Source organism: Lissotriton vulgaris, chromosome 5, assembly GCF_964263255.1.
Source record: "Lissotriton vulgaris chromosome 5, aLisVul1.2, whole genome shotgun sequence".
Taxonomy (NCBI): Eukaryota; Metazoa; Chordata; class Amphibia; order Caudata; family Salamandridae; genus Lissotriton; species Lissotriton vulgaris.
The window spans coordinates 109,595,579-109,622,281 of NC_141693.1; the positions used below are offsets into that span (position 1 = coordinate 109,595,579).

Consider the following 26,703-nt stretch of genomic DNA (forward strand, 5'->3'; position numbering starts at 1 on the left):
CTGCAAGCGTACACGGTCTTAGTGGAGGACTGCCTGGCCGCCAAAATAACATTGCAAACTTGGGGAGGAAGATTGAATGCTATTAACTGACGACTCTCAATCTCCATGCAAGAAGGCGTAGAGTTGACAGGTTTGGGTGGTGAACCCTCCCCTGCTCCTGCGACAGAAGATCCTCCTCAAGGGGCAGCCTGATCAGAGGATCGATGCTCAACTGGAGAAGCTTGCGATACCAGACTCTCCATGCTCAGTCCGGAGCTACAAGAATTACTTGGGCACAGTCACTCGTGATTTTCTTAAACACTCTGGGCAGAGGTAGTATAGGCGGAAAGGCATACAATGGCCCGAGCGCCACTCAAGACTAAAAGAGTCTTCGAGCGAGAGCTGCTTTGGAAACTCCCACGTGCAAAACTGCTAACATTACGCGCTCTCGACAGAGGCTAACCAAGGCTATCTCCACTGTTGAGAAAGACCTTGCAGTACCTCCGAATGGAATGACATTTGTGATCCCTTAGGCATTGACTGCTGAGCCGGTCCACCCTGGTGTTCAGACAACCCGCCAGGTGTTGAACCAGCAGGGATATGCCCTGCTGGTCCAGCCATGTCCTAAGACATGACAAAGGGTCCCCGACCCCACCCCGCCCTGCTTGTTGCAGTACCACATTGCAGTGGTGTTGTCTGTGAAAACTTTAACCAGCGTTCTCTAGATTGAAGGAAGAAAGGCTTTTAATGGCAAGCGAATCACTCAGAGTTCCAGCACGCTGATGTGGAGTCCGTATGCCGCCAAAGACCAGAGTCTTCTGATCGCCACCTCTTCCAGATGGCCGCCCCATCCCAGAAGTGACATCTGTCACTGTGTGTTCTGGCTGGGGAAGAGAGAGGGGTCTGCCTGTGACCCAATCGGGGTTGGTCAGCCACCACTTCAGGTCCTGCGCAGTTGCCTCTGAGATCGGGGCCATGTCGGAGAGATTCCCCTGATGCTGTGCCCACTGGAACTTCAGGTCTCACTGCAGAGCCCACATATGCCATCTAGCATGTGTCCCAAGCAGGATGCAGGTGGCCTTGTGGCCCAGCAGCCTCAGAGTCATTTATATTGAAATCCAGGATAGAGGCTAAAACATCAGTATCAGAGCCTGAATATCCTGGACTCGCTGTTCGGGAGGATAGGCCTGACACTGCACTGTGCCCAGAACAGCTCAGATGAAAGGGAGCATCTGAGAGGGAGTCAGGTGTGACTTCGGCATGTTGATCGTGAACCCCTGCGAACGGAGGAGATCCACTGTAGTCTACTGCGGAAAGAAGAGAATGGACATCAGCATGCTGAGGTGATGCCTATTATATAGGCAACACGGACGTCACAACAGCAGAGAGGATGGTGCCTGCGTCACATGGTGCTGACCGACCGCACCTACCAGGGTGCAGGGGTACTGCTCGAAGAAAAATCTTCCAGATCCAGTCTGACGCCTGAGAAATTCAAAGGGAATATAAAATAGTGAAGTTGATATCTGGAAGGGGCCACCAGGCCCTCCCAGTCTTCACCCTTTTTTTGTTTTCTTGGACCACAAAGTCTCCAGCATTACAAATCACTTTCCAACACTTCTGTTCCCCTGTATCCCAAAGATTTTGCAGAAGGTTAAACATACAAGGGTAATCGCAAACAGACTACATTTTCAATTACTTTATTCAAACATACACCAGCCAAATAAACTTGTAACATGAGTAATAAAAGGTAGTATGCGTCCTTTTTAACATTCCCATAAAACACATTTGGAAATGTGACAATTGGTTTGATTATACACATTCGTGTGATTTATTTTAAGATGACCACTCTTTTGGGCATGGCTGTCTATCAAGCCCTGTGAGATGTTGGTCCTTTTTCATTAAGGTGAACGTTCGAGACATTGACGAGATTGATAATCCCATTCTGGATACGAACAGACGAGATTACTGCATTGGACAGAAATTGCAGCTTAATGATTATAAGAATATGTTTGCTGTGAAACTAGGTATTAAATCTTTAAATGTGTTTTCATATGAATTTGAAAAAAGGATATAACCAGAATCTACTGAATATATGAAAGTTTATATGGTTTATATAAACTACAAACCATATTTTTAAAAGTAAATATATCTAAAAGTAAAACCAAACCTCTAATTAAAGAAAACAGGTCTGCTCCAAACAGCCAATAGATGAAACACTTGGGGAGTACTAACCAATTATAATATTCTATTGAAGAAGGCTAGACTTGGTCAATATTGGTAACATATAATGCACTGCAACAATGTTTCGGAAACAAACGTGACAGTAATATTATACAAGCATTTGCAATACAATAGGTCTCGCATTTATGAGAGTTCGACCTATTGGCATTGTAAATGACAATGTCTTATTTATGTTTTAGTTTTTCAAACTTAAATAAAAGGCATTGTATTTACAATGTCAATAGCTTAAACTTGAGTAAATGCGAGACCTATTGCATTCAAATGCTTGTTATTATTCAACTCAACCCTAACGTGTGAGTGGATGACATGTGAATTCTACACCTTGTAGTGTCCCGTGTCTTTTTGCAACATATACACCATTTCACATACATTTTATAGTGTTTTGATGTAAAATGCTCCAACACCCTCCACTGGTTTGCGAGGAACCATTTCATGGCCCTAATAAAGAATGCAGCATCCTGATGCACTGTAAAGTTATCATTTACTATGCTGTAAAAGTCAGTATAATAAACTAAATGTATGTGTTGTCGAATGCACAATTTTGTGTGTCCACCCCCTTCTCCCCATTTTGAGGGGGGTGAGGGGGCGGCACAGCACCTCGAACACCATCTTTAGTGGTCAGACTTGCACGCTGCACTCGCTGTGCACCGTATGGGCCTGGCCCGACAATGCACCACGGGCCACAGCTGCTTTGGGCTCCCAGTTGGCCTGCGCCCCTCACTTCTTATGTGACCCCCACATCATGGAGATCCGCAGCTGGTCCCATGATAAGTCCCCACTGTAGCACAGGGCAGTAATGCTGCTCCCCCAGACCTGCAGTACCAGTGCGACCAGATACCTGCGATGGGCCAGTCACGTAGAACCACTAGGCGTCATAAATCACCTTTGCGGCAGCAAAACAGCGTTCAGAGGGAGCCCTGCTCGGATACCCCAAAAAATTAGAACCTAGTGCTGGATGGGGGCGCACCCTCAGCATACAAACCCGGGAATTAATACTTGACCTCTACTTATGTTCTCCGGGCTCCTAAACAACAAAAGGGAGACCAGGGACAGCATCAATCTCAGCCTTGCTACCACGCCGTACACAGAACCAGTGCGTGGGTTTAGTATAAAGTCACTCTGTCTCCACCCTCAGAAAAGTGCATCTCCATGTCACACCTAGAACAGAGACGATTCTAGTGTGTGTGCGCCCCAAAGAGTGAAAAAACTAAGTTAGAACTCCAATCCCCCTCTCTCCCTCAAATCCCGCAGTCTGCTGCCCAACCCCAGCACTGCACAACCAGTTAGATACTGTTTTCTATTTATAGCTCACCCCAGTTATGGCCTCGTAGCGCTAAACATCAGCGTATCTTGACCACAACATTAAAACTCCACAAATGTTTATTCTTCGTTTAGGGGGGTTCACCCGGTTAAAATTAAGTAGGGACCCAGAGATCTATAGTAGTGCCTTTATAATGTTCTACTTAGTTCACCTCGCTGCTTCAAGGAGCTACGCTGTGCTCCTGCACCCACTCTGCGCTATCTTCAACACGACACAGCCTACCTCGCCGATCGGTAGCTCCCACCTCTAGCACGTCCGCAGGAGAGCACCGAGGGTGTTTTTATTTCGACCCCCAGGACCCAACGTACCTCCTTGGAAGTTGGGACTCAAATGTAATACTGGTCACTGATCTATGGGATATTACATCCCACCCCCCAAGCAATGGCGAGAACCCCTAAAATGCAGGCTCAGAGGAGCGCAGAAAGTATTTTGGCTGTGTGAGGACCCCAATTATATACTCGGCTGAGGGGGGACCCCAACCTTGACAAGCAGATAGAAAAAGGTGCCTGTTCCAGTGCTCTGAAGGACAGCGAGCAGTACTAATCAAAAGCAGGGTCACAGGACACGAGCAACAGCATAAACCAAAAAAGTCACAGAAACGTGATCCATGCAGGAACAATCAAGGCGACTCGCTTTAAAATACTCTAAGTGCTGTAGTGTGCACGCAAGAACAAACTTTCCGGTATGCACCATCATCTTTCACCCTCCAAGAGACCCAATGCGGTCCAAGCGAAGTCAAATATAACACAAATGACGGTTTAAAACAACCATTACGCAAATGAAACAAATAGTGCTACCGACTGTAATTAAAGGAGACCGTATCACGCCACAAGCAAACAATCCAGTCCGGATGGGCGACCGAGAAGGAGACAGGGCGGTAACAAAAAAGCCTTGTTTTCAATCGGAGGCCAGCGTTTAGCATAAATGATGACACCAGCCAATAGGAACGCTGGGCGGGACTTCAAGTCCCCTAATGAAATCTTTCGATCATAATATGCCTTGCAGATCGAGGAGCGCATGCGCACTCCAGCGCTAGCTCTGCAAGACCTAAAAAAGCACATTTTGTGAGTTGTGCATGGTTCGAATGAATCCATTTTAAATAGGGGTAGAGATATGGGCAAATTTCAAATGGAAATCCATTTCATTTAAATTCTTCTAAAATCCATTACCTATTCACTGTCAAGCTACAGCAAGTACATTTCTGACCATGCCTTTTTTCTGTTAAACCCCAACCTGTCAGTCTGCCCTTTATTTCACAGGGCAGGCCATTACCCACTCACTCTGTTTCACATGAACGAGTTGTAGATACTGGATGGAAAGATGTATGCATGGACAGGAATGAAGTACACAGTCTTTGAAGCACATCACAAAGGCGGGTGTTAGAACAGAAGGGGAGTGGGACACAGACAACAGAGGAGATCAGGGTTGAAGAAGCGAGGTAGACAGTGATGAGAATACAGAGCATGCAGGCAAAGACTGCAACCTAAATGGAGCCAATTGAGGGCTCTTCCCGCAGGCACATTTTGAAATGGTGCAGAATTCAGCATTTTACACAATTTTCAAATAAATTTTTCATAGGCAGTTTTAAATCCCCATTTGCAAAACAATCTAAAACAAAATCAAATACTTTCTGCAAGAGATAAACCTTCACGAGTATTGTAGAAGCATCACTCGAACTAGCCATGAGAAGATGGGGCTAACTTGGGAACAATGTTACTGCACTGTGTTTATTTAAACTGTTGAAAAAAACACATTATTTGCAATTCTGAAGTGCCAGTGGAATATATCTGTATTTTCCAGGGGCGACAGACTAGTCTGATCATCTTGAAGGGCACGGAGGGTTCACCTCCAATAAAAAAGGCTAAACAATTAGAAACCCGGGACCTCGTGCATCCATCTTTTTTTCTGAGGTTGTGTAATACAGAGACGAACACCAGTATCATACCTGGGCCCTGGGAGAAAGTCGGCTTCATGGTTGTGAAGTAGATTTAACTCCACATGCCCTTGTATTTGAACACACAAGTTTTCTCAAGCAGGTTAGATAGGAAAGGCAGAAATGAAATCGGATTATAGTTTCCATGTTCCAAATGGTCTACTGAAGATTTAGTTTCAAGAGTGGACAAACTATTGCTTCCTTCTAGCCTGAGGGAACTAGGCAAGTACTGTAGCCACATTAGGCAGAAGTTGTTGCAAATATTGGGCAGGGCAGGGATCGGATGACGAACCTGAAGAGCAACTTTATATAATTAATGAAGTGAAGTTCACTTCTTGTATCATTTTCTTTCCTCAAGGCAATTATGTGTTTTGTGCTAGTTTATCTATCCAACTCGGTGGTTAATGTCTTCATTTACATTTTCCCTTGACAAATGCTCCAAAAGTTCAAAAGGTGGGATAGTATCAGTTTTAGTTGCCAGGAGGTCTTGTTACTCATTTGCAATTTGGAATCATTCTTTAGTTTAATTTGAGGCTGTCGTTAGGGACTGGTAAAGTTTTTATGCACTGATTTTTTTTTAACTTTATTTTTCAAAAAAATGCATGACCCATAGATGTACCAAGTCGTGGAAACAATATTCATAAACACATAAATCTAAATCAAGCAACAATAACATTTGTCTTGAAAATAAAAAAAGAAAGATTAAGGACAGTGGAGAATATACAGGAAATTAAATCAATACCCAAAAACTCAAAGGGGGCCCAAATCTTAGAGGACAACTGATGCCTCCTTCTTCCCCTTAACAAATAGACAGAAGACTCCAAATTATGACAGGCTAACATCCTAGCTCTCCAATTGAAAAAGGTAGGAGCCTTCGGACTAAGCCACTGTGAGGTTATACATAGCGGTTTCATTGCCATAGCTGATGATTTTTCTGACGTACTTTCACTAGAGGATAACAGGAATGACGCCAATGTCTTACTCACTTTTATAAAGATCATCGAAAAACGATTGATTTATTTTCTTATGTCCGGATTTTTTTTATGGATTTAGGGATCATAATTCATCAAGAGACTGAATAATGGAACTATTAAACCAACTGAGTGTCAAACTAAGATTACAAAATTTACAATCAAATAGATAGAGTTTCCCAAAGGTATTTTTTCCAATGGAAGGCAGGCAGAAGGCTTTCCATTTGCACCCTAAATCGAGCTATCACTACACATTTTAATAACTAAGGGTCTCTCTGGAAAACAGAATGGGTTTGTAAAATGAGCAGCTTAACTTGGAGGCAGAGGTTTTTGGACTTCAAGTGAGTCCCAATTAGATAAAATAGGGTTAGGTAAGCAACCAGACAAATGGGTGGCAGAAGTTGAAAAGCGGTCATCTTTTTGAAGCTTTTACGAAAGAGTTAAAGTCACCTAGTATTATTAGATTATTTCTATCAAGACAAAATATTTCTTCTAGAAAATTCTTAAGGTTTGGAGAAGACTAATGAGGAAAGGTCAATAAATTAACAGAAAAGTTAAATGACTCATTTAATATCAATGCAAAATCTAAACAAAAAGTTTAAAGGTCCAAAGTGAAGTCAGGAAATGTTCAACGGATAAGGGTTTAATTGATGCGGTTTATTTTGGCGCCAGGTCAAGATGTGCGTGTGTTGTATGGAATATTTTCACTGATTTGTGCTAGACTGGGGGTGTATTAATGACGTGTATTTGTAAAACACCAAGGCCTCTGGCATAGCGTTCCTCGATTCATTCATTGCATGAAAATCACCTTGCTCAAAAAAGCAGAATATTCTAAGTGTGAACCATTTCTAAAATCAATACAATCAGAAGAGCTACAACTGAAACTAATGGTCTTCCGTGGCTAATGAAGAATTTAGAAATACTTCAGCATTTAGGGTCTGGTGCCACCCTCCGACTAGAGGGTACCGGTGGTGAACGATTGATATTCACTACATTCAGATGCTACACATGGGATTAACATTCTAGAGGAGAAAGCAGGCCGAACAAACTTGTTGGGTTACTTTACTTTTTTCAAGAGCAACGGTATCAGTCTATTATCAACACAGAAATGTCAACACTTTGGGACAATGCCGCCAAGGCAGCAGCGTTTGCATAGCTGGGCTACAGTAAATACGCTATCACTGTTTGCAAGATGCCTTGATAAAGCTCGATTTGTTTCGATTGCACAAGAACTTGGCATAAACTTGCGCTAGAGTATGCTCTCTGCCGATGTGGCTGTCTTCATGCCAACAGCTTGTGTTCAGAGTACTCAAAGCGTTGGAATTTCTGTTCCAAACTAGCTGTGTTTCCTGGTAACCTGTGAATCCTGAATGACTGCACTGACACATACTGAATTAAAGCACCTTAGGTGGCTGCATTGTGTATTCCATAACCCGGACACATGGCATTCAATGAAAGTCATAATATATTACAAACTTATAATTAAAGGACCACTGTCAGCATCCAACAAAAAAATAAATAACAAAAATGTAATAGTTTGTGATCTATAGTGACACCAAAAATAGAAATAAGGCGCTTTCAGACGCTCAACCGCAACCGAGAAGTTCAGGGATTAATCGCAAGCACTTGTGGAGAATAGATCTGTGAGATTATTTTTTTTTAAGTGGGAGACCTTTAAAAGAAAAAAACAGATTTGCCGTAGATTTTGCCATTGCACAATCTTTAAAGTGAACCAATGCCTACACCCTACCCACTTGAGGCCCTGCATCCTGCACAAAGACCCAGAGGGGTGCTTCACTTTCCTGTATTGTGGTATCTACCTGCCTACCTCCCGCCTACTACATCCTCAATATAAAGGAAAGTGGAACTCCTGCCTAGGAGACAAACCACATCAAAGAGGATCACTAAACTCCTGTCTCAAATTGTGTTTTTCAGACCTTACAAGCTACCAAGAGTTGTGTTTCTTGATATTTATGCCGACTAAAAAATGCCCTACGATGGTGGATGAGACCCACCCCCTAAAGGAAATGTTCTTTAAAGATCTGGAAAACAATGATTTGCTATAATTCAGTGGCATGGTGTGCACCTAAATATTTGAACCCAGTCTCCATTGGTGTATTTCGATTTAGACTTTTCGTATTAGAAGGATGGGCTCTTCTTTCTATGGGGATGCCTAATAATTAAACATCATACCCTGCTATACAGTGCAATAATGGTTGTTAGAAGCCCCAAACCAGAGTTCTAGGCTGAAGCCGCAGACACGGCCTACCAGGTTTAAGTCCTTTAACAACCGGTATTACCTCACCAGGAAGAGCTATAATGCGGTCAGAGCAGTCCATTCTCTTAGGGTAGAAATTCTAACTTAAATAGGGAGAAACAGACAAGCCTTTGCATCTTGACGGAGGTGGTCTGTACCAGCCACTACTGACCCGGAGCCACCTCGCTGTCTTCAGCCGAGCTCCCAATTTCAATGTTTTAATTTATTTTAGGGCCATAGATGGACACTTGAGTTCTTAATTAAATGCTGAAGCTGGCTTACTTGCCGAGCAGAGATCTGGTTGGTCTTTGATACCCTTGAAGATGTCTCCTCTGATGTATGTGTGTATGTATATGGTATTTTGACAGTGCAAACCTAGCCAAAAGGCTTTAATGGGTCGCTGCCTGACCCTAGTCACAGAACATGTAATGCCACTACATCAGGCCACTCTACAACCACACAGAGTCCATAAAAACATGAGAAACTTGAGGAGCAGACTAGAGAGAGTGCCCTAATGCGTGAGAGAGAGGAAGAGCGAGGTAGAGGAAGAGCGAGGTAGAGAAAACGTGAGAATGAGGGGACGTTTCACAGACACGTGCGACAGGAGTGGCCAGGTCTTTGCAGGCTATGGAGAAAGGGTCCGAGTGCTGGAGAGTCATGCTAAGAACCGAGATCAGTTCTAAAATGTAATCTATTTCAGAAACTCAATACACAGCGAGGGAACCTGCGAAATCGTAGTAGTATCCTTTTAAGGAAGGGGAATGCAGTAAATGTGCAATATTGCAACTAAGAGTCTACGGCTTCGGTAGCAAGTAGTGGATAGTAATTAAAAGCCTTCTACTGTAGAATTATGGGACATAAATCCCGCTAAGATGCACCTAGATTGGAGTGTGCACACATCTGAATCCTAAAAGTTGAGGGTTGCAACTACAGAGGCACCCTGATTGGAGGAGTGGGCACACATCAGAATCAGCCTAGGCGAAGTGATTGCAGCAGAGCGCCCCTGGCCATCTGGCCTAGCAGTAAAGCTGCTTGCCCCTTTAGAGCTGTAGCATGTTTAAGAACCTTTGACTTGGTTGTGAGATTGAAAAGAGTTCTTCAGTCCAACGTCGCAATTGTGGTCTGCGAGTTACGCGTGTTTAGATTTGTAGGTGAAGCAGAAAGTAAGTTATGACATCAGCAGAAATATTGTAGAGGGAAAGATTCAGCTCCAGGGTTTATGTCTAGGTGTCATCCTGACTGCCATTTCCGGGACCCATGGAGTGGGAATTTTTGAGTGACTTGAAAAATGTCAGAGTAGAGCCCCTTCGTCCCTTCTCTCGCGAAGAAATCGTAAGAGAAGTAGTCGGTTATCCTGACAGTAGTAGAGGCTAGACACATATTTGATACCAGGTAAAAGAGGAGTTTTTAGTCAAAGGTAACTCCCACTCATCTCCGCTTGTTACTAGGTGTGACTATGAGGGTCAGATGTACAAACATTAAGAATACCAATTTACTAATTTCGAATAGCTCCAAATCACGATTAGGTAACTGGCATTCCTAATGTATGAAGCATTTTTATTCCCGAAAAGTGATTCCTAGTAGGTTGAAAATCAACCTACCTCATGAATATTAATGATAGGTCACAATTTGTTACCCTTTAGAAATTGCAGCCAACAGAGAGATGGTGAGATATATATATATATATATATATATATATATATATATATATATATATATATATATATATATATATATATACTTCAAAAATGCTGCTCGAGCGATCCTCGGACAAACAACGCTGATGTCATCGGTAGTAGCAGCCGCTACTCTTTATTTCACACAGGTTCCGGATCCCACTGATTAGAAGGACACAGAGATGACACAGCAGGAGATCTTTGCACAAATCCTTTATTGTGCACTCCTAGAACAAGGACGACGCGTTTCGGCTTGACTTGAAAAAGGCTTACGCCGAAACGTGTCGTCCTTGTTCTACGAGTGCACAATAAAGGATTTGTGCAAAGATCTCCTGGTGTCATCTCTGTGTCCTTCTAATCAGTGGGATCCGGAACCTGTGTGATATATTTTTATTTTTATTTTTTTATTTAAAAACAAACTTTGAAGTTTCATCTTGAAATTGCAGACGGTGGTCCGTGGGAAATATTTAACATTCTCAAAAGAGGAAGTGCTGCCGAGGGGTGCCCCTTCCCCTTTGTGAATGGGCTACCATCACTTTCAAACTGGTGATAAAAGCATTACTGTTTTGCTACTGGAATTCAGTTGCAAAACAGAAATTCATACTGATTTGGCATTTGAAAGTGACGCCCAAAACAAGGCCCTTCCAAATGCCGAATCACAAATTTGAAAAAGCCTTTTGCGAATCGCGCCATTTGAGGCTGCAAAAATGCTTTGTACATCTGGATACAGCTAATGCATGCTGTGTTTTAATACAGTAAAGGCTAGTGGTTTGTCTAGTATTAAGAAACATTGGTTCATTCTTACTCTATTTAATCCTTTTAAAAAACATTGAATAACAACATTGTAGTATCTTGGTATTCTCTATGCTATCCCTCTCTACCTCTATTAGAATGTAGACAGATTACAGTTGGCTGGGCTGAGCACCATGGTGGATGCTCCTGGTAAGGTCTTCTTTATACAACTTGGAATAAAGCATCACATAATACTACTCAACGTGTGGACTTATCATTACATTCATTTAGAGCAGAAAAGAACAGATGATGACAAAACCAGCGGACCTGATCAATAAAGCTTCAAGGACGAGTTCTAGCTGCAGTTAGAGAGATGGACAAGACCCAAGGATGGAAAAAAAAAATCTAGATCAGTTTAGTGCAGACAAAGTTTTTCATATCTCAGACAATGTAATCTATGATCACCAGATATTAAAAATCTATTTTTGACAAAGATGAGATCCCCAAAAATATTTTTTACTGTACCAGGGTCACTATGCAAGGCAAGTAGCGTGTGCCAGGAAAATACACAGGAAACCGCATCTGTGAAAAAAGGAGAAACAGACTGTTTTGAAGAAATATAATCATGGATCTATAACCATTGCTAACACAGTGTGCACAACCAAGCTAACTATTTGCCCTTCTACTTATAACAGAGTTCAACCTCAGAGAACCCATAACACTACTAACAACGCAAACACAGACAAAAGATGGGTCCTCTCCTTATGATGCAAGGAAGAGAGAACCTGGTGGGTCTGCAGGTCAACATCCCTCGTAGCGCCCAACAGAAACCAAGTTAAAGGGTTGTTTGGCCGCAAATCCAAAACAGTTGTACACATCACCCACTGCAAGAGGGAAGATGTAGGAGTGGCCCAAAGATCACAATAAGGTAGCATTGCGACTGAATAACGGAAAATACATGAACCTCACAATGCCTCGCAACTGGAAACCATTTCTCAGTAGAGTACATAGTAGTTCAGCGGAGTTTTAGGTGGTAACTTGAAACACGTATGTGAACTAAAGAAGACGGTCACTCCTTCACCCATGAATTAATTCCTGGACCTGCAGTCAATAACAACTGTTAATAACCCTTCCTGCAGTTATGGGCCTGAGACGCAGGTGATCACGCTTAACAGGGTAAGAGGGTAATTAATAGCTATTATTGTCCATCATGGAATGGCAACAAGACGTATTGCCATTGTATCTGCTAACAGACTGTTAGCAGCTGCTTCCCTACCACTGATAGGGAACACTGCGGGAGCTACTGGTCATCTGAAATGGCTTCCTCAGCTATTTTCCTCTAAAGCAGCTGGTTTAGACAAGACCGTCTGGTCTCCTCCCATTGCTTCTGCTGAAAGGTAAGCCCAACCAGCCAAAGAAAATGTTTTGAACGTACACACATGGAGTTTGCCATGCAGACTGATCTCCCTCTTTTTCCATAGTGTTTGCTTGTAGGATGAGGAAGACTGGGACCCAATCAAAGTGGGTCAGGAGGTCGGCAGCACAGAATGGTTCCTTTGCGGCAATACAAAAGTGACTATGCACCACAAAAGAAGCATTCTCATTGGCTGAAAGTCCTATTGAGGGTGAGAATTTTGATTAGGTCTTAACATGTTGCGTTGTATACAGAAGAGGACCCGCTGTTAGACTTTAATTTTAAATAATCTAATAAGAGATCCCAGCATCACAGACTTGAAAACTTTGCACACAAGAAACAACATCTTATTCTTTCACGTTTCCTTTATGGTCATACAGTAATAAAACGACAACATGCCAACAACAGACCTCTTCCACAGACCTATTAGACTACTGAATGGGTGAAAAGGTCACTGATCTATCACTTATTCTCACCCACACGACTGCATTAACCACTGTCTGAAACAATATCATTCTTCAAATCCTCTTGTCTTCGACGCATGGCTGCCCATTTCATGAAGGTGACCTGCAAACACTTCTGGTTTTACTCCCAACAGCACCAAAATATACTGGGGCTTGAAGGTTCACTTTTCCAATGAAACCAGAAGTTAACAGAAAATTATGCCTTAAAACAAGTGAAGCTCAAATGTTTTCCAAGGGTATTGGGGTCAAAAAAAGCCTCACTTGCGAAATACAGCCCAGTCTGTGGAATTTTACATTCTGTCCTGCATTAAAATGAAGATTATATAGCTTGGAAAAGCTATTTTTAGGGAAATATTTATTTATAACAAAATCATGTACTTCAAATACAACTTCAACATGGATGACTGAAAAAAACAGTCCCACTTCAAATTCGCCTTCATGACAAGGGGTCCATTCACAGGAATATCCCCTGGATGGCAAAAGCAGCAAACCATTGTCTGGTGGCTCAGTGCACTAGTGCGTCCTCTACAGGGGCCTGTGTTTGACCTCATGGTCACAGGTTCTAATCCCGGCACCCAATCAGCGTTTCATCCATCTGAGGTCGATAAAATGAGTACCATGGAGTTGGGTAACAATAAACATCTGTTATTAGGGTGAACGTGCGCTTTACAAATACACATGTTATGTTATGTTACTGTTAATTCACTTAATACGAGGAAAGGCCTGAAAACATACGTAATATATCTGAAACAGCGATGTATTACTGGAGTTCATCCAATGAAAGCCATCACAGACTTTGCTAAATATCTCTCTTTCCAGAACCAGCACACCCTGGTCTCAATGTCCATTTCCTACACCAGCTGGCATGAAGGAATCCTTCCACATGGGACTTATTATGTACTGTATGCTCTTGGATTGCGACTCCAAGCTTGGATCGCCCCTCCACTGGGCTGTGCGCCACGCAAATTAAAGGCACCCCACATACACACAGTCCGATCAAAGCAGCTCGCACTGGGCTCAGTGGCACGAACCTGCACAGCACATGGCTTTTAACAGTGCAGTAAGTGCAGTGGCACCACGGCCCAGAGATCTGAGGGAACCCAATGATAGCTGCTTTTACTACCTAACCAGGGGATAGGACTCATTTTTCTTGCCTGCATTGGGGTCCCTGGCCCCTTCTTACAGATAAGTATTACTTTATTCCACCAGACATCTAGTTAACAAGACACTCCTTAAAACAGCCTGTGTAATGGTTTTATAGGATCAGCTGCCCCAAACATCACCCTGGCAGCAGCATCGCTGCTCAGCTTGTTACCCAAAGAGACAGATCTTTGCAAAAACACACCATCAAACAGTGTCCACACTTCATGCCAATGAGCGCACTGCAGCAGCAACTACTTCACGCTATGGAACCTAACCTAGAAAGACTTCAGAGTTAAGTGGACGAGCCACCTTGTGGTTTCATTCAATCGAATTAACAGACTCACATGTGCACCGCTCAAATTAATTTCATATTTCCCTCTACCATTTCACCACTCATTCTTTTTGGGTTCCGGAGTAGAGTGCCACTCACAGAAAAGCGCTTTAACACCTTGTTGGGGTAGTAAGCACTATATAAATGCAATTGCAACACATATAATGTGCATGTGACAAGCCCCCTGTTTCATACACCCGGTATATAGTTTAAAAAGTTAAAGGCACACAGCAGGAGTTTACTCGAGGCAGAGGCTCCGCTGTGACCGTCTCCGAGATGCTGACAGTGGCATTCGCCACGCGCAGCCAGACAGATCCACCAGCACGTGACACCTGCAAGGGCTCCCACGGTGGGCCTTACTGTAACCAGAGCTGCAGAGGAAGCCCTTCCCGGGCATATCTCGGACGTGTGGGAGGAAAGCGCCGGCGCAGCAGTGACCTTGCGGAAAGTCAGCATTTAAACATTCCAAATATGCAGGAGATGGCCCACAGGAGAAGGCCATTGTCAGAAGCGCAATGCATAAAAACATTCAAATACAAAATAACGGCCAGTGAATTATATGCAAAGCAATAATACTGTTAAAAAATGCAAAATCTAATCTGGAGGAAGCGGCGTAACCAATCAGGAGGCAGCATTCTCTCGACACACCGCTGGAAAAGTATGTAAAACAATTATTTCTGGATTCAACCACTAGATTGCGGAAAAATGCACAGCATGTGGATCTGACAGATTTGCTCCTTTCCAAATGATCATTACTCACTAACGACGGTCTGAAACAGTCTCTGATTTAAAATGTATTGTCATATTTAAATTGATTAGCACCGTACCCCACCCTCCTCCCCCTCCTGTGATGAAACTTCAAAAACAATGCCCAATTTATTTCCCAGTTTCAAACTTGTGCCTTAACGAGGACAGGGTTTCTCTAATCAAGTCCTCTACTCTGGCACTCCTTAACCTTCGCTCTTCGGCACTCTCCTTCATTAGAAGTTTGTTAAACAGCTCTAACCTCTTCGACGCTCATGACGAGGCACAGTGGAGCTGTGCTCATGACGAGCTGAGCTAGTCATAATGCCGTGGAACGCCCATGCGGGGCTAATTTCCCTCCTGTGCGGGGCATTCCATTGAGTGGGTGGAGTCATGACGAGCTGAGCTCGTCATGAGCATAGCTCCGCTGTGCAGCAGGACGAACGGAGCTCGTCACGAGCACAGCGGCGCCGCGCGCAGCCCCCCTCATCGCCGCAGGGGAATTAGCCCCACGGCGAAGGGGCTTGAGACTCTGAGGCATTCTTTTAGCTTTTATTCATAACCTCTACAAAATAAAGAATGTTATCTGGTCTCATTTCTGCTCTTTCTTCCGTGCCCACTTCTACCTCTTTCCCCCACTTGCAATTCTCATTTGTCATCCGCTCACACCTGTAGTGTTCAAATTCATTATTCACTTTGCTTTTTGTTCACATTTCCTGCCTTTTTTGCTTCTAGGACCATCGAACGCTTACTTATCATCACATTTGCCTCCCACAACCCATGAATGCATTAAAAACATCACATCTAATGTTTCCACTACCTCACACTTTGATTATCTTTTTGGACGTCCTGCTTTCTTCATCACTCCTCTTCCAGTTATTTCGATCTCCGCTGCCTACTATCTACAATCTTTCTTCCTTTCATAATCTCTACTTCTCCATCAACTCCACTGGCTCCTGTATCCTCTTGACATTTCTTTTCATTTCCTTTCCATCTTTATGCTCCCAGTCCCTACCTCGCAATCCCTGCCCCTTCCAACTCTTCCCACTCCATCCACTGATCCTGCGACTAAGTCTTCTCCACCTATGGTACTGTCTGTTCTATTTCTTTCACATCCTTCCCTCTCCAATCTGGGATACCACACCACTGGATATCCATTTTTCAGCTACATCATCACCTTCCAACTCAAAAATGTAAAACCCATCTTTCCACCTTCACGTAATACCTTCTGTAATCAGGCTCACACTATCACCTTCCTGCCTCCACTTTGCTGCATTTTCTTAATTTGTTGGGTCTTTATAGCCTTTGCTGGGAAGTAAATAACTTTTAATAAAGGAATAATGAAATTAATATAAAGGCACTTAGTAAACCGGCAAAAAATTAAAAGTGCTACATTCACTAGCAGCAGTAGCATGGACATATTCCAACAGGTAATGGAAAAGTATATTGAGTCAGAGACCCTGAAAAATTTCAAATATCTTGGAAGCATTTGTAATGTTAAATAATATGGTAAGATTTGTTAAAGTGCTTAGCTTCTTTGAACTATGTAGCCTTTTACTCATAGATTAACCTCTTACTTCACTGGTGGTAAATTTTACGTAAATTTTGCCTGTGCTATTGTTGAAATGCTTAGATTTAAGAAGTAAAAACTACTGATTTTTAAGCATAAGACCAACTAATGAGTTGCAGTATACATTTATTTCATCATTGAGCATGCACTCTACGTGTAGAATGTAAAAAATAAAACATCAAACCTAGCGAAAATTAAAAAATGTCCTTACTTTTACACAATCCTGCACCACTAGTTAATGAATATTTCAGAGTGCCCTTTTGATTGATTCGGTCTGGTCAGAATCGGAAAGCTATTGTGACATTATACACAGGATGAGTCCTACTGTGACATCATTCAATGGACATAGAAAAACAGAACAGGTGTGTGGAGGGTCGAGGGGAATCTTTACCGACCTGTCTGCTCATACCCCTTATGACAATATACAATACACAAAAGAGCAGACCAGGTCTGAAATAATGCGTGGTTATACCAGTCGCCGCGGCGACACATAGTGCATGAGTAGGTGAAGGTTGCTGTCAACATATAATCATTGATAACACATTTATCAGAACTTGTTTAAGCAAAAACCTAAGCAATTCCCATCAGACCACCCTTTATGGTGGAATTAACGTCATGTGGGGATTGCTGAACATTCCGTCCGACCATGTAGTGCCGGTGTTGGAATGGAAACCAGTGATGTAGTCATAATAAACATCCCAGTGTGATGCTAGTGAAAAAGTGCAGTGCTGAGGTGATGGTGATAGATAAAAATGGCTACGCAGACTCAGAGGAGGGTTTTAACAAAAGTCCATGTGCCAAGAGTTAAAAATGCGCCACGTAGTAAAAATGCCTACTGGCTTTTGTTAAAACCCTCCTCTGAGTCTGCGTAGCCATTTTTATCTATCACCATCACCTCAGCACTGCACTTTTTCACTAGCATCACACTGGGATGTTTATTATGACTACATCACTGGTTTCCATTCCAACACCGGCACTACATGGTCGGACGGAATGTTCAGCAATCCCCACATGACGTTAATTCCACCATAAAGGGTGGTCTGATGGGAATTGCTTAGGTTTTTGCTTAAACAAGTTCTGATAAATGTGTTATCAATGATTATATGTTGACAGCAACCTTCACCTACTCATGCACTATGTGTCGCCGCGGCGACTGGTATAACCACGCATTATTTCAGACCTGGTCTGCTCTTTTGTGTATTGTATATGATCATTCAATGGACAACACCTATTATATCATCATTCACAGGATGAAAGCTATGGTGACAATATCAGGATATCAATCACTGGATGAGACCTATTGCAGCCTCATACATTTGAGATCTCTACCCGAGACAAAGTATAGCATTATTCAAAGGAAGAGCTCTATTGAGACCTCACTCACTGGACAAGAAATACTGTAATCACATTCACTGAGTGACATCATTCATTGCACGAGATAGAGCAAGATTTCATTCCCTCGATGAAACACATTCTGGCATCATTCATTGTAGGGTCCCTGTAAACAATCAGAGAGCCACAATTCTCACAAAACTGCCGAAATAGACAATGTTATGAGCACGGCTACTTCTTAGAAGGTTTAACAATATAAACACTAAGAAACAAGACGAGGTAAAGCCCATAGGTCTGGTGTTAGCCGCTGCCCTCGACTTTGCTAATGCTTCTTTGGTTCATTAATGTTTTTGTATGAAGGCGGACATCTATGTGTTATGTAAAAATGCACATTGCACCAGTACTCCCTGGCAACGAAGGGGACTAATTATTGTGCATATGTGCACACTGTGTAAAGGGTGGATGTGGTAACTCAGTAAGGTAAGCCACTGGCTGAAGTGGGCTGACTTTGTTGTGGGAAGAAGCAACACATGAATTACACTACAGCAAACGAATGGACGAAGAGGCATTACTGAAATCCCTTTGAAGTAACCATGGGTACTATAGATACATTTTATACATATATATATATATATATATATATATATATATACATACACACACACACATAGAAAAAAATATATATATATATATATATTTTTTTTTAAATACCAACTTCAGGGCAGCAACACAATGGAGTCAAAAATTCATTTCATAAGCTACCAAGTTCAAAAAAATCTTAAGAGCATAGTTAAGGTAATTACACACAACATATGACAGTTGCTGAATGTGATAAAGTGACAACTATACCAGTACACCTCGTCAGGGGTAGTAAGCGCTATATAAATACGATTACAACACAATACAATACTAAACACCAAGAGTTGAGAAGAAGGAAGAGAGGCCGATTAACACAAAGCTGGTAACACATGGGATAGCTGCGCTCAAGTCAGTTTTTAGAAACACTGCATACAGAAGTGATGGAATGGACGAGCACTGCTCGTCAGCCGCAGACAGGCTGCAGCGCCGAGGCTGCAGGGCCCAGAGAAGCAGTGAACCTCAGTACACCCGATGTCAAAGGCAAATGTTTACGCTACAACAAGTACAGACTTGGATGCCTCTCAGGACTTACCTTGGAAACATATAAAGTGTCACTTAAGCTGTTATGAACCCAAGAGCTCTGCAAACATGGGCTTATTTCCTTTTTATTTGCATCACGTCCTTTCAGGAAGGCAAGGAAGAGGCTTACCTGGCGGATTAGCTCGGCTCTGTCAGCCCTGTGTGGCTCTGGCACCCGCAGGTTCAAGAAGACAAACAGTGCTGGGTGTGGACTGGGAGGGACGAGAAATGCACACTTCACCAGCCTGTGGTAAACAGCATGTGTTCAGCTGCGGGAGCTTTGCATAGTGACACAGGAGAGACTTGCGCCCCGAGCACGCACAGGAGATGGGACAAGGCGACCTGGGACAGAGGAGAGGTACAGATCCTTGCAGAGGTCGGTGAGGCGGAATCACGCACAGATGGAGTATCTCACTCCAGCAAAGCCTTGTGGTGCACTAAGCCAGCCAAAGATAGGGAGACAAATAAAGAGCGGAGAACTTTGTATTCCATGTAAGACGTCGCTTGATTAGACCAGAAGCATCACACGTGGCGGCATCAAACATTCTCCTATACACAGAGTCAGATTAAAAAAAGAACTTGCTTAAACATTGGGAATTCCCACTTCTTCCTATGGACATTTCTGTTCCAGGGAGGACACAGAAAGCCAATAAATATATCCATAGCAAAGTATAATAGAATGTGAGCATCATGGAACAGATGAATGACATATTTACAAAACTAGCAAACAGGGAACAGCTTAATGCACTGTCCCCACTTGGGGCACACATGACCCAGAAAAGCCAGTCACACCACTTTCAAATATAAATCCATTGGCAACACAGGGAAAGGGCTAAAAGGCCTGAACCACCACTAGGACAGACCTTCTCAATTGTCCATAACATAAAACAGAAGGCAATACTGAGGTAGGGCTGGAAGGCATGGACCACCTGCAAGAAACTCCTCGTAACCAGCACAACACCATCCTGAAACATAAAACAGAAGGCAATACTGAGATAAGGCTTGAAGGCATGGACCACCTGCAAGACAGCCCTCTTAACCAGCACAACACCACCCTGAAACATAAAACAGAAGGCAATACTGAGATAAGGCTGAAAAGCATGGACCACCTACAAGACAGCCCTCTTAACCAGCACAACACCACCCTGAAACATAAAACAGAAGGCAATACTGAGATAAGGCTGGAAGGCATGAACCACCTGCAAGAAACCCCTCTTAACGAGCACAACACTATCCTGAAACAAAACAGAAGGCGATACTGAGATAAGGCTGGAAAGCATGGACCACCTGCAAGACAGCCCTCTTAACCAGCACAACACCACCCTGAAACGGTATACACCTGTTACAACGCATTTCTTACAACGCAATACTGTTACAACGCTACTTTTACAACGCATACCATTACAACGCATTGCGCTGGGGGGCGCTCTAGGATAGGGAATAAGTATAATTTACTATCCAACACCTTCCCTAGGGTCCACGGGGACTGGAGTTAGAATAGTAAATTATACTTACCACTATCCAGCACCTCAAAGCGCTATGCGTTGTAATGGTATGCGTTGTAATGGTCGCGTTGTAACAGTAGGTAGTTGTAATGGTATGCGTTGTAACATGGTACATCCCCCTGAAACATAAAACAGAAGGCAATACTGAGATAAGGCTGGAAAGCATGGACCACCTGCAAGACAGCCCTCTTATCCAGCACAACACCACCCTGAAACATAAAACAGAAGGCAATACTGAGATAAGGCTGGAAAGCATGGACCACCTGCAAGAAACACCTCCTAACAAGCACACCATCCTGAAACCTAAAACGGAAGGCAATACTGAGGTAGGGCTGGAAAGCATGGACCACCTGCAAGACAGCCCTCTTAACCAGCACAACACCACCCTGAAACATAAAACAGAAGGCAATACTAAGATAAGGCTGGAAAGCATGGACCACCTGCAAGACAGCCCTCTTAACCAGCACACCACCCTGAAACCTAAAACAGAAGGCAATACGGAGGTAGGGCTGGAATGCATGGACCAACTGCAAGAAACCCCCCTTAATCAGCACAACACCATCCTGAAACAAAACAGAAGGAGATACTGAGGTAGGGCTGGAAGGCATGGCCCACCTGCAAGACAGCCCTCTTAACCAATGCCACACCATCCACAAAAAACATAAAACAGGAGGCCTCTCTGAGGAATGGCTGGAAGTCCTGGACATCCAGCAGATTAGCCCTCCTTCTAACCAGCCAAGCAATAAACAATACTCAGCCCTGCGATGCAAAAATCAGTATTTTCGTTGCCACCCTAGGGTTAGGAGTAAGGGGTGTTGTGTGTAGGGAGCTCTATTATGCTTCAACACAATATTTGTTTTCTTTCCAAACTGCTTTCCCAGCATCTTCACAGTGATAGAAAATTCCAACACTGTCTCTGCCAGATTCCTCAAGTTTGAAGACCGTCTGAACCCAAACCACTGAACTGGGTAACCCCCCATCTGCAACCCTCGTCTAAATATTCTGTAAGATTTTTCAATTGCCCTTCAAGTATTCCCAGTCATTACCAGGTTTATCTAAACGAATACCTTGCGGCACACCATTGCAGGTACCCAATGGTATGCTGGTGGCACTAAGCATTCCCTTCCCAGATACTTGCTAATGCCCCAGTAATGCGACAAAAGTGCGAGGTGTGTCATTTTCTGAGGCGGTTGCATGATCTGTGGAAAGGATACCTTCCAGAATATACTGCCCCTCTGCATTAGCTGCCCATCAGAAAAAGGTCACAGTTCAAGGTTCCACAAGCCAACTGACCGCAACAATTTAAGGAAGTTTTTCCAATGTCTTCCAGAAAACAGGCAGAGGGCTCTACTAAACAGTCCCATAGGAAGAATGAATGGCAACAGCCTTCCAGCCCAGAGTACTGCTTCTGCACTGTTTCCTTGTAATGAGGCAAGGAGAAGACCTCGGTCTGTCTGAACCCCTTCATGTTCATGATGCGGAGCTAAAAACAGGAAACACTGAACCTCATGATCTCCCTCGGGCCCTTGCTTCTGGCGTAAAATTTTGCAGCCACTGTCCTGTCCGTAGCGAAAACTGGGACAAAAAAGCTCAATGACGCAAAAGGAAATAGGGCAATCATCAAGGATTTATATCCGTATGAAAAAATATAGTACAACTGATACTGAAAGGAGTGAACTTCATAAAGGCCATTTAAAATCTTTAAACGGGATGATAGACACTGAGAATCTGTCAAGTCCATCATCTATTGGACATTCGTCAGTTCGGCCACAGCTACTGAAAATTTCTCAACTGTACTTAGTGCATCTAACTCCATCTTAAAGGATGCCCCCGGGGATTGGGATGGATTCTATGGGAGACAAGATTATCACAGTCAAATTAATAGGTCAGATTTTGTTTAAGGTAAAATGTTCTTCTAGGCATGAGCAAAGAATAGGGAAATGTGTTTTTGTGGCTCAACTGACAGATCCTTAGTCAGATGTTCCATTTGATTGCATTATGTGATCTTGGTCAAACACGTGACTCGGTTAGTATTCACAATAAAAGCAGGCTATCGGCACCATAAAAAATACAAACATTTCTGGGTACATCACATACTAAACTAACTGGATCAGATCATTTGAAAGTTGTCAATCACCCTTCAGGCTAGATCAGTATAATTTAATGGACTGGACCCCTAGCTATGGGACAGAGGACTTTATGAAATAAAGTGTCAGGTAGGTAGGTCATGAAATAAAAGGGCATATTCACTTACTCTACTCCGATAAGAGCACTGCGGCTTTAGAAAACTATTTCATTTCACCTTTCCCCTTCGCCCATCCTCTATAGCCAGCTATACCCTGATTTTTGGTGGTTTGGTTCCACGAGCCCACTGATTTTTGGTGCTCTGATTCCGCAGTTCCACTAGCCCACTGATTTTTGGTGGCTTGGTTCCACGAGCCCACTGATTTTTGGTGGCTTGGTTCCACGAGCCCACTGATTTTTGGTGGCTTGGTTCCACGAGCCCACTGATTCTTGGTGGCTTTGTTCCACAAGCCCACTGATTTTTGGTGCTCTGGAACCGCCGTTCCACGAGACCACTGATTTTTGGTGGCTTGGTTCCACGAGCCCACTGATTTTTGGTGGCTTGGTTCCACGAGCCCACTGATTTTTGGTGGCTTAGTTCCACGAGCCCACTGATTTTTGGTGCTCTGATTCCGCAGTTCCACGAGCCCACTGATTTTTGGTGGCTTGGTTCCACAAGCCCACTGATTTTTAGTGGCTTGGTTCCACGAGCCCACTGATTTTTGGTGGCTTGGTTCCACGAGCCCACTGATTTTTGGTGGCTTGGTTCCACAAGCCCACTGATTTTTGGTGGCTTGGTTCCACGAGCCCACTGATTTTTGGTGGCTTGGTTCCACAAGCCCACTGATTTTTGGTGGCTTGGTTCCACGAGCCCACTGATTTTTGGTGGCTTGGTTCCACGAGCCCACTGATTTTTGGTGCTCTGATTCCGCAGTTCCACTGTTTTTTTTTGGTGCTATGGTTTTGCGGTCCCACGAGACCAGGGGTTACTGGTGCCTTGGTTCCACAAGCTCTCCAGCAGCCACATACCTCCTTTGACCCAGCAGCAAGGCTAGGAGACTCGCAGCCTACACAAGGTGATCAGCGTTCAATCTCTTTCCAGTTAATAAAACCTGCATTTAACAAGAAGTGAAAGCAAACGGTTGAGTGTGTGCAAAGCTCTTTCTCCTGCTCATGTGTTCTTTGGCATTTTGCCCGGGACTATTTTTAAGACCATTTACTAGAAATCCCGCAAATTAACGGAAATACAGATAATGTTGTAAGAATCCTCTGGGCCGAATAAAAGCTACGCTTTATTTTCCTTCTGCACCGATGCAAGAGCCGTAACCGCACCGGGCGGATTTCAACAAGCCTCTTTTGCAACGCAGAGGCGACTGTTTTTGTAAACCTGCCATGAATCATATCGCTGGATTAGACCGGAATGAAAAAGGTCTGATAGCTGTGTGTGGACAGGCTTTGATGGAAGTTCAATGTAGCAAGTAACGGTGAGGTGAGAAGAATCCTCTTAAAGGGAACATCCACTGAAAAGGGGAGAATAAACACATTTTATGACCCAATCTTACATCAACAGCAACACATGTTCCAAAACAATGGTTGTTTGCTTTGCAAAACCTACTGTATCGTTGGCTAGCTGGTGCCTTTAGCTGGTACTGCCTAGCTCGATGGCTTGCACAACCAGTGACTTTTAAATGCTTTCTGTTTCTGCCTGCTTTATATGCTCTGGCTTATGTGAGAATCACCAGGAGAGGGCCTTTGGCAACGCCCACATGTGGGGAGCCAAGAGTAAAGATTTTGATTGGGCAGGAGTTGTGTGCTTCCTCAAAAGCTTGCTTTCCCTCCACACAGCTGCGACCATTTTGTTTATCTAGCTGCCGGAGCTTGAACTTTCAGAAGGCTCACACATGAGACTTTGATGCTATTAAAATGTCTTGGAATAACTAGATAATTCATGGTGTTTTCCTCTGGAAGTAGAGATGGGAGAGGGCAGTCATTAACCTACATGGATGTTTTGGTCTGGCTGGACCATGGAACTGTCACCTGACCATTTAACCTACACCAATGTTATTCTACAGTGCTTTGCTTCCTACATAGATACATATACATTCCTATGCTATTTACCTGCAATGCTTCACATTACCATACAACATTCCATTAAAACTTGACCTACTGGCATTGCCAATGCTTGCTCTGAAAGGTATGGTATGAATAGCACTGGGAAAACACTGTCCCTTTAAACAGAAGAGGCGGGGCAAAGCCAGGATCTATTTGTCAAGCCCATGTGCCTCTATTTGCCCATTTTAGAGAGTTTTGGATAAGGTGAACAAAAGGTAGTAGCCTTTGTGTTTAGCTGATTATATGCCAGTTGTGAGGTTTTTATAGGGGAACCCGCCGTTACCACGCTGTGCCTTTACCATGCATGTTTTTACCACGTACATGCATTTACAACACATACCTTTATCATGCATTGAAGGTAAGTTGGTGGGTGTGGAGGGTTTACCCCCACAAAGACATAAGGGGGAGAAAGTGGTTGAATAACTAGCAGCATGGTCCACCGCAGAGCTACGCATCGCCAGCAAGTGTGCCATCATTACCCAACTCTGGACCAAGCTTGTAACCTCGTGAAGACGACTGAGGATAACGGACGCTGCCATATATTAGATATGGCATGGTTCCTCGCAGTCTCGAAAATAGGACTGCGATCGGAGCAACACTGACCTGGAAACCAAACCGTTCTGGTGAGACAGCATGAAACAAACAAACATTGGCACAGCCCACTGGAGGGTTCTCATTGTGAATGATTCACAAAACCACAAATCCCAGCATGCACGAAAAAAACTCCCACAAGGGTATCCACTAGAGGGCTAAAAATGTGTTTATAATGCAATTGTCATTTGTGGTTCGCAATCGTTTTTTGTTGCCTGGGCTTAACTCAGAAGAAGTTCAAGGATGAACGAAACGAGTCAGGACTGCCCGTAGCTGTTCAAATAAATGCCTGAAGCATCAGTGTTATGTGTGATATATATATATATATATATATATCTTTTTTTTGCCACCAAGACTGTCCAGATACGGAGGGCGCACTTTGCATGGCTGGTGCAGACAGCTGGAACGGACTCCCCCCGAAAATAATCCTTTACCAAAAGAATATGTCCACACTCACTCAGTTGAATAAGTCAGGTTTTATTTTTCAAGAGGCGCTTGCCAGCACTCCCCACACCTACGCGTTTCGACCAGCAGGTCTTGGTCACAGTGTCAGCAATTGTCCTTCTACAGTTTCTGTAATTTATACCAAAGCCCCTTCCTAGCACATTATGGTGCATTGTGGGTGCGGTTGTTTAAAATGTATTTCATCACTTTTTTCAAGTTTTTTACTTAACATTTCAGTTCGTGACAATCACTAATGTGTTATTATATGTACACAATCTGACATTTGCACGTAGGTCTTCATTTAAATTGTCCACTGTAATTATCAACATGATTATTGTTACAGTTCTTATATACTTTGATACTCTTTCAGGATGAAAACATGAATAATGTCAAACAAAATGGCAAGAAAGAAAACCTCTCCATTGAAGAAAGAACTGCCTTAAAATCACTAATGGAAAATAATACAACAGAAAAAAAACCTGACGACAAAGGCGGGAACATAGTAATAATGAATAAGGAAGATTATACAATGAAAGCAATGCGCCAGTTGGATGACACTAACAATTATGAAAAACTCGAAAAGAATCCAATGAATGATTTGATTTTGGATCAGAACAACAGATTAAAAAAATGGCAACAATCAGGCCTACTCACCGATCAGGAAGTACAATTCCTCATGAATAATGATCCAATAACACCAACAATATACTTTCTCCCGAAA

General features: G+C 43.2%; 1 protein-coding gene across 4 annotated transcripts in view; it reads right to left on the reverse strand.

Moving 5' to 3' along the window:
• Positions 1–26,703, reverse strand: part of NACC2 (NACC family member 2) — a 388,129-nt gene that overhangs the window by 185,740 nt on the left and 175,686 nt on the right. For 2 of the 4 annotated variants that reach the window (XM_086921005.1, XM_086921003.1), the window contains one exon: positions 11,636–11,692. The exons of the other annotated variants lie outside the window; for them this stretch is intronic. The gene's annotated coding sequence lies outside the window, so the exon portion shown is untranslated. The remainder of the gene's footprint in view (positions 1–11,635; positions 11,693–26,703) is intronic. 4 annotated transcript variants of the gene reach the window in all.